This window comes from Anser cygnoides, chromosome 3, assembly GCF_040182565.1.
Source record: "Anser cygnoides isolate HZ-2024a breed goose chromosome 3, Taihu_goose_T2T_genome, whole genome shotgun sequence".
NCBI lineage: Eukaryota > Metazoa > Chordata > Aves > Anseriformes > Anatidae > Anser > Anser cygnoides.
Genome location: NC_089875.1, coordinates 3,878,882 through 3,887,970, shown reverse-complemented (window position 1 = coordinate 3,887,970; position 9,089 = coordinate 3,878,882).

Genomic DNA, 9,089 nt, shown 5'->3' with positions numbered 1-9,089 from the left:
TTTACAGATGTTACTTATTACTTGAAGAAGAAGGAGGTTAAAAGTAGTAAAAATGCAACTCCCAGCCCAGCACAAGTGTTGCTTTGGACCTCAGTTAACTGAAATGTAAGAAAGAAATCTGTCATATTTTTTTCCAGTGAAGCAAACCAAACTCTCCTGGACCTGGTACAACTGATGAAACACTTAAAAATGGAATGACACATATGAAAACTGAAGTAACTTTTTGTAATATTCAAACTGGCCCTCTTTGCTTAATAATTTGCCTTTAAAAGAATGTGTTATACTTTCTGAGGAGATGAAATGACATCATCACTCACCTGGAGCTTCTATGAAAAAGGTAGATTCTTATTAGGACTAGCTTGTAATTAATATCATTTTTGGTGATAATTATAAATATTTAATTGATTTCTGAGTAAGCAGTGAAAAGGATTTGGCATAGATGGCTCAGTGCTCTGAAAGCACTACTTTAGAAGTTTCCTTTGCCTCACAAATCCATCTGACACATACTACAGCACTGTAAATTACTATTGAGCACAGTATAGATTTAAAGTCTGTGTATTTCAGTCAAAATACGTTGAATAGTGACCTGAGTTCAAGAACTCATGTTTTTCCTCTATCCATGACCATTTCTTCATTTCAATGTGCTGACTGCGCACTTTTCCCCTACTGAGTCACTTGCTTTTACCATGACACAGTCTACAGTTGTAAAGTAGTTTTTGAAAACTTGTCTGTAAAATACATAATCTACTTCCAAATGCAAATTAAGTAAACTATGATGAATTGGGCCTGCAGTCAAAAAAAACACTCAATTAAAAATCTAAGCAACTGCTCAAGCATTTTACCATATGGAAGTACCTTTAAGTATGAATTCAAAATTAACCCTGTATGGGGTTAACATGCTGAACTGGGAAAGCAGATCACAGTTTTTGGACAAAAATGTGAGTACTCAGAAGTCAAGAATAACAGTTTGATTTACTAACAGATTCATCCTCCTTTTTTACAACAACCATAAGAAAGATGAGCGTGTGGAACGTGGTCCTCCACCCTTGATCTGCAGGCAAAGAGGTGTTCCCATCTATGTATGTGCTTTACTTGCAACTTGTAGGTTTTTGGTACGTGCACGATGAAAATTTTTATACCATATGTGTGAAACAAGATAGAAATGACCTTTTACTATGATTACCATGGTGACAGTCTTCTTTTTGGTACAAGTAAGCTGTTTATTAACATTGAATTAAGTACAAAGGGACAGCTGGAGAGGACACAATATAACATGTAAGCATAGAAGAATGTGAAACTTTAGAAAATTTAGAGCACAATCATTAAGATAGACATCTGTTTCAAAAAATCTTTGCAATTCCATTGTCTTACACTGCCAGCATGCTTTACAGAAGACAAACAGCATGTAGAGAAAACAAGCACTTACAGCTAAGGCTGTCAACTTGCAGAGGAGTTATGTCTTACAGTCTTAATCTTTGACTTTCATTCAGTGTGTCCTGGATGTAAAGACAAAAAGAAATGATGTGCCATTTTGTTCAAAATCATTTTTATTTTTGATGCATGCATACATTTATGTGTATTTCTATATATCGTTCATCATTCTCAGTAGCAATAATAACTGAAATAAGATGTCACTTGCTTCTCTACTTTTATTCTTGTTATATAGTGTGTAAAGAGTCTTTGTTATGTTGCCGTATGAGCTACTGAGCCATGTTTGCAGCACTTGTTAAGACTGAAATCTCATAAATAAAATGTTTGCGCTTATCTACTTTTGAGATGGCATGAATATGTGCACATACAGTATGAGCTGAAGGAATCTGGGTTTTCTACATTGAAAGAATACAGGTTATAATTGGTAACAGCAAATGGAGTGATCATCAAGAAAATGTATATCTGTATTGACTTTTAATAAACAAGAGTAATGACCCATTCTCACTGTTTGGCAGAAGACATTTCAGTAAGTATTTAAAGATTCTGCTTTATTAGCACTAGGAATTTAGTTAGAACAGGAATGAGCGCTCCAGCGTCACCTATGAAATCTCATATTTGATGATATTTAATATGTTAGATTCCTCAGAAAACAAAAAGCAAATGAAGGAACCACTCAACAGGAAATACTTAGGTCTTCCATTTATTACTACCCCTAATTTTGCATGTGTCTTTTTTTTTCTTTTTTCCCTGGAATTATTCTCATTCCAAGATCCTGCTCTTTTCCAGACTAATGCATTTGCTTACGTTTATGCACCACAAATATTTTGACCAAGTCAACACATTTCTAACATTTCTATAATTTACAGACCTGGAACCAAAGAGTGTGTCTCAACAAGTAAGTAAATCTGGTAGACTCTTTCCAAATATAACATCTGCCAAATTTAATGCAAATAAATTTGTAGCAGGGGAGGCTTTCTTTGAGGAGAGGGGTTAGTTGGGGTTTACTGCTCAGTAATGTGTCTTGAAATGTTACCATCTCTCTACCTAAATTCCAAGCCCCAAGTGAGGCTGGTGCCTGGAGCAGTCTGTCTCCATTTCGTGGTAGCGGTGCCACCACGGAGGTTCATAACCCTGCTCACCCACGGCAAACCAGACTCGCAGCCCAGGTGTTTCTGATTAATATTTGCAATCTACAGGATTTTGCTGTTGCCCACTCAGCTAAACATTTAATATAAAATGCCCTCACTTCAGAGCAAGAGTTTGTTTTGGACTAGTGTCCACCATTTTTTTGGCAATTATTAATTTTGCTGAACACAGTATCAAAATAGCATATTAACAGTAAACCTTACTTTTGTTACACACTGTAACTTCTTCTCCTTAAAAACAATATCTGCTTTTCAGTGCTGTCTGGAGTCTCTGACCTAAAGCTGAAGAGATCTTAACTTTGAGCCACCATATGGCTGTAAATTACAATTTCTTAGGTAGGCATTTTTTAGGATGCATTAACTGAAGTCTAGTCTGTTGTTGTCAAACTATAGCAGTCTGTACAAGCATGATAGGCATGGTGTGAAAGATGTTTTTCTTAGGGGTGGAAGTTCCATCTTATCCAAACACTTTGGTGACATTTTTCATTATATACCTTTAAGCGTCTTACATTCTTGATTAAAGCACACAAAGGTCCACTGAAATTCTCTCAAACTTTTGTTCCACTTAGTGCAAGTGCCATGGGCATCACAATCACTTAAACATTTTTCTAAATGTCTGTCTGATTGCATTCCATATTGGCCTGACCTAACTCAACCACACCTGAAAGGTCATGTCAGGCTTCATTCACTCTAAGTCAGTATAGCCTCTGCTGACAGCCTGGGGATATATATACAGATCTAGGAAAGGTAGCTATATGCCTTGTTTTATTGTTGTTGGAATTTGACCTATAAGAAGAAACCTTGCTTCAGCTTTTATCCTGCAGAAACATTTTTTTTTTAAGCCAAGGAACTCAAATTTTGTTTTTCCCTATACTGCTTTTCTTCCTCATGTTTGAGTGGACTAATGAAATACATCTGTGATTTCTAAAAAGCTTGCTGTTTTTTTCATTATTCAAATAAATAAATTAAAACTGTCCATGGATATTGCAGGACATCTTGTTAATGCCCCTCATTATTAATTCCCATTTGGAGCTATTCTTGATCTACTTATTCTTCTGCAAGTGGTTGCTTTATAGAAGTCTTCATAAAGGGACAATCTTGTAATTCTTCTAAGAAATCTAATTTCATTTCTCATTATCACTTCATCAGAATTTGGAGCGCATCTTCTTGAATTCAGGTACTTCCTTATCCCATCTTGTTTTTACTTTTCAAAGCATTATTTTTTCAATTAGAATTTGACATCACTTTTGAAAGAGCATTTATGACTGTCTGTGGGTGGCATTGAACCATCATGAAAAGCAGCTGGCACTTTTATGTGCAGCAGCTGCCCTTTGGGACTAAAAAGCTCTTCAGACTTCTCTCTACTCCTGCTCAGATGCAGGAATATACTAGGAAAATGCAACCAGATTCTAACATCAGAGCAGTTTTGACGGTTTTATTCAGTTTACTTATATTAGTCTATCATACCAGAAAAAGAAACTGTACTGTCAAGTTAATACGAACTTTAAAATCATGAAAATATCACTGCTGAATCACTGCAGTATTTCATTTGAATAGCGTAATGTGAAACTGCATATAGCAGGTGATGGCCGATTAAACATGGAAAGAAAGGTAGAGACAGATCTGTTTTGAGGCTGGATGATACATATGTAAATGTCTGCTGACAGAGTTATATCTATAAATGAAAATTTGGGCAAGATTTGCCATTATTGTTTATCAAGCAAAGTCAGTTGTACTAGCAAAATCCTTTTTACATCAGCCTCATTGTGTCTGTATTGGAAGAATTGTAGAGAATTAGTACAAAAATGTTATAAAAATAAGATTCATTGGTGTTTCTAAAGCAGAACTTTTTTTTTTCCTTTCTGGATTTAAACTCATTTTTTCCCTAAATAACTATTGCTAGTTTTTCTATTTCCTGGGTTTCATTTCCTTCTAATCATGATTTGTATTCTACTAGCCTCACCTATCTAGTTTTCAAATTACTTCTATCAAACTAAGATCAAACTATCTTATCTTGGTATTATAATATTAATACGATTTGTTGTTTTCAGCTTGGCACTCTTACTTAAGAACATACATCATTTACATTCAGTTAAGACTTTATTTGCATGAAGTTCAAGTGCGGTAGCTTTTTTTCCTGGAATGTTTTTCACATTTTAAACATGTAACCATTCTAGAGCGCCTTTTCCATAGCTTGTGTAACTCTATTAAATCACATTTGCTCTAGGCAATAACCTAGCCTAAAGCTGAAATACTTACTGTGACCCTTTGGAAGGATGTAAAGAATTTATCAGAAAAAGCATTGTGTCCTTTTGACAATGTCACAATTAATTATCCTCGTCCCATTGTATATCTAGCATGTATATCACTATCAATTGGCCCGGGTAAACTGAAATACATCCTGTTATTCCGTATTTCATACATAAACTATGTTATATTTAGGCAGATTTTTTTTTTTTTTTATGGAAAGGGTAAAATTCTTAAAACTTACTGCAAAACTCTACTAGGGCAGATACAGTCATGCATTTCTTAGTCCAGCATTAATCTAGCATCTTTAATTCTCAAATGTTACGGTGCATACCTTCTGATGCTATCTTAAGGTGTGCCTTTAATCAGAAAAGTGGAAGTAGAAAACACAATTTATCTACAAGTAAAATTGTAGCTGATCTTTTGTTTAGTGTGAATTTTACCTGATGTATCTAGATATGGCTTAGTGTTGGGGGACTGATAAAGAGTTGTTCTGTCAGCTCTACTTGAAGTAACCTCATTACTCCTGGATTTTTCCCTGAGGCTATTTCTACCCCATTTTGTACAACTAGAGCAACATGAAGAGACTGAAGTTTTGCAGAGAGATGAGTCGAAGGCATGAACTACTAATTTACCTTTTTTTTTTTTTTGTGGTCTAAATAGCTGGCTTTCCTTGTACAAGAAACTCACTGAGAATAAATTTTCCAATTAGATTGTCAGAAGGCACAGTTCATTATTAAGGTCTGAGAAGGTATGTTCACGGTATTTCTTACGTTTTAAAATCTGTTACGATTAAACAATACTTCTGTTGTAATATTGTTATTTACTTTTTAGGGTGAATTTAAATATGGGAAATGATCAGTAAATAAAACGAGCAAAAGCAAAAGTCACCATGAAAACTGTTCTGCTACCTTTAGTGAAGGTAATGATAATGTTAGAATACATATTTCATACACAAAAGGCTGTTACCATTTCATGATCTACAGAAGTCCTTCATGATGAACGTAGTATTTGTTTATTGTGCTATTTACCTCTCAGAAAAGTTAACATTGTTTTTAAATGCAATTTGAGCAATGTCCAAAGAACTAAATTATTTAATAAGTACACACTGATTTCAATTTACGTTGTACTGATAAACTTGTTTATTTCTCCACATGCTCTGCAGCAGCAAAAGAACTTCAGCCTAAAATGCATGCAAATCTCTAGCAGAAAGATTATCAATAAAAAGCTTATGGAGAGCAGTCTGTGATAATACCATTCACAGATAAGACCCTTCTTTGGCACAGCTTATTATTTCAAATAAAAGCATTGAAATGCAACTTGATTTAGGCATAAAATGAGGTATTTCCAAAATTCACTGCTAAATAATTTACACCTGAGAGCAGATATTTGATAAGCACTCTTTACGTACACCACAGCTATACTTTAACACTTGAAATTGAATACATTTAGTAAGTGTTATCTTCACAAGTCACATCTATGGAATATCGATTTGGTTACTAAAAATGAACAGATGTAAAATGAATGACCAGTTTTCAAAATGTAGTTGCATTGCCATGTTCTGGGACAATTCTAGCTGTATTTGGTGCATTTTCATTTCCATTGGATTACTAGTTTAAGAATATGGACAGATTTATCAGTTTTGGAAGTACATTTCATTTTCTTACCCTATCAGCAGCAAGATAAGAGACACTGACATTATATGGTATTATAAATAACAGCTGCTCTTGCTGTTTAAGCTTTTCCTAATAATGATATATTTCACCACAACAATAATGATATTGTTATCTCAGATTTTTAATAATTTTATTTAAAATTGCAGTTATCAACTATCACATGAGAGAACGCTTACTATGAGAAACTGTTTTGAAGTCTTGCGATTTAAAAATTAGCTCTCATTTTTTCTACCCACTTCAGATGCTCTGTGTGTAAGCGTATTTCATGGGCTATCTGTGTAATGGTGGCCAACTCTCAGGCAGATGGACAGAAGATGAGAGATGTTCATGGCTCATCTAACTACCAGTAAGTCCACGTGTAGCCAGATGTGCAGCTGTGGGAGGGAGCGTGGTTCCTGTGGGGCAGTGACCGTGGGGTCCTGGGGCCAAATGCCAAGCAGCATATCCCACTGATGGTGGAAGCTGCCCTCTGGAGACGTGTTTCAGCCCCCTCTCAGTATTCTGGTACTGTATGTGTGTGTCAGGCTATCTTCTGATCTCTTCCCTGGACCACTGACAGCTATTTTCCCCAGTATCTTGTGTCTAGATGGCACAGTACTCTAAGTCAAGGCCCAGCAAGAAGCATGAGTCCTTAAAGTGTGTCCCAGAGAATGACTAAAATTACGGTCATGGCTTCATAATCTCCTAGCCCTGGCAAGTTCTGCATGTGGCTTGTACCATCAAATACCAACCACATTGTTTGCTGAAAGATGCCCGCATCTGGGAAACCCAGAATCCACACGGTGGCTGACCCTTGCTTCTTGTGTCAGCAAGGCTCAGCTGACCTCATATAACACCACACCGGCAGACAATTAAACCATGTTCTCAGCTCCTGCTGTCCTCCACAGCATTGCTTTGGGTACTTTCCGATATCACCGCAGCCTGCCTTGAGCCTCCTGAAAGCTACGTCCCAGGTAGGTGCTTAATGTCCAGCTCCAGAGCTTCCTTCGACAGTGAGTGAATGCATGGGAGTGCTGCCCATCCCTGCTACCTTTACAGAGCTGGGTGGATGCAGTCTGGATGTTAGTATTAAAAACAAACTAACAAAAAAAGGTATTCAAGACACCTCTTTTCAAATTTATTAGCAGAGAGAGAATGTCCACACTGAAAACAACTATGTGACACAGTTTGTGACCAAGGTGGTAGTACTAAACCTCTGCCCTGATAAATTATACTTTGAAATGCATTTACTTGGTTTGAAACATGATTTTCTCTGTGGTTTCCAAAAAAATGTTTTCTGCTTAAAATAAACAAGTTATCAGTCAGGGTACATTTTGTTATAAAACTGTTTTGTTTCTATTCAAACAATATATTTGGAAGATAGATTTTCTTAATTTTCTTACTAATAATGTAATTCTTTTTCTTTAGAGATAATTCTAACACCTTAATAACCCTGTGGGATACTTATTAAAATATAAGAGATTAAATTCAAATGAGCGCAGTACAGACCTCTTCTTAGAAGGACTTCCAGGAAGGGATCACTGTAGGAGAAAAAGATTAAATTCATTTTCCAACCTATAACAAAAGGCAGAATTTAGTGCAAAGCCATGACCACCTACATGAATAACCATAAATTAAGTAGTGTTCTCTGGTTAGCCAGCCATTTATCCTCTAGACGGCTACGCATGAGCAGGTAGAAAGTCTGCATTTGCACCAGAACGGATGATGGGGAGGCTTGGTTATCTGTTAGGCCTAACTGTACTACATGAGCACTGAGGGATTTATGACAGAGGATGTTAGGACCTTTGTCGAGCTCGTGTAGGTGACCCATGGAACAGGACACCCAATGCAAAGGCCTTCTGCGTCAATGTACAGCTAGAAAACGGCCCGGGAAAGAGACAGTGCTTTAGAGCCATGGCGATAATGCTGCCAGATTACGGAGATCCTCAGAGGAGAATGAGCAGGGGCCGTCATTATGGTCCTACCCAGCTCAGAGAGGAGGGATGCATTTTTTACTCTCTGCTTTCTCCAATACTGTTAGTAGCTAAGCTTTGGATTTGCTGTAGTAAGTGAAATTCTGTGTATGCAATAAATAACTCTCCCTCAGCCAAAATATCAAAAAGGTTTTCCTGCTGAGTTCAATAAGAGCAGGCTAGAGCTCATAATACAGTTATTGGCCAACTTGCTGGAGAAGAGAACAAAAAAGAAAATTGTTTCCCACAGGAAATCCTCACGGAGTATGGATTCCTCTAAGGATGTACGCTGACACTGATTTTGGCACATAAAGCACAAGTCATTAATATAGCAGTGACAAAAATATTGCAACAAGGTAAAACAGTAAAGTTATAGGTGATGAGTACTACAGAAATGAAAGTCAACTCTGGGTTAAATCACACACAGGTATTACAGTAAACACATTTGATTTGTAAATATCAGTGTTTACTGTGTTCTCTGAAGATGTGTAAAAACATTTTTGCATGGAATATATCTGCAAATGTAAAGTGCCCATTATGAAATGTGAGAGAGAAGTTAGCAAAAATGAACAAAAATATTCAGAATTTTGTTTCCTAATTAAAAAAAAAAATCCCACTTGTTGCATCATATACTATAA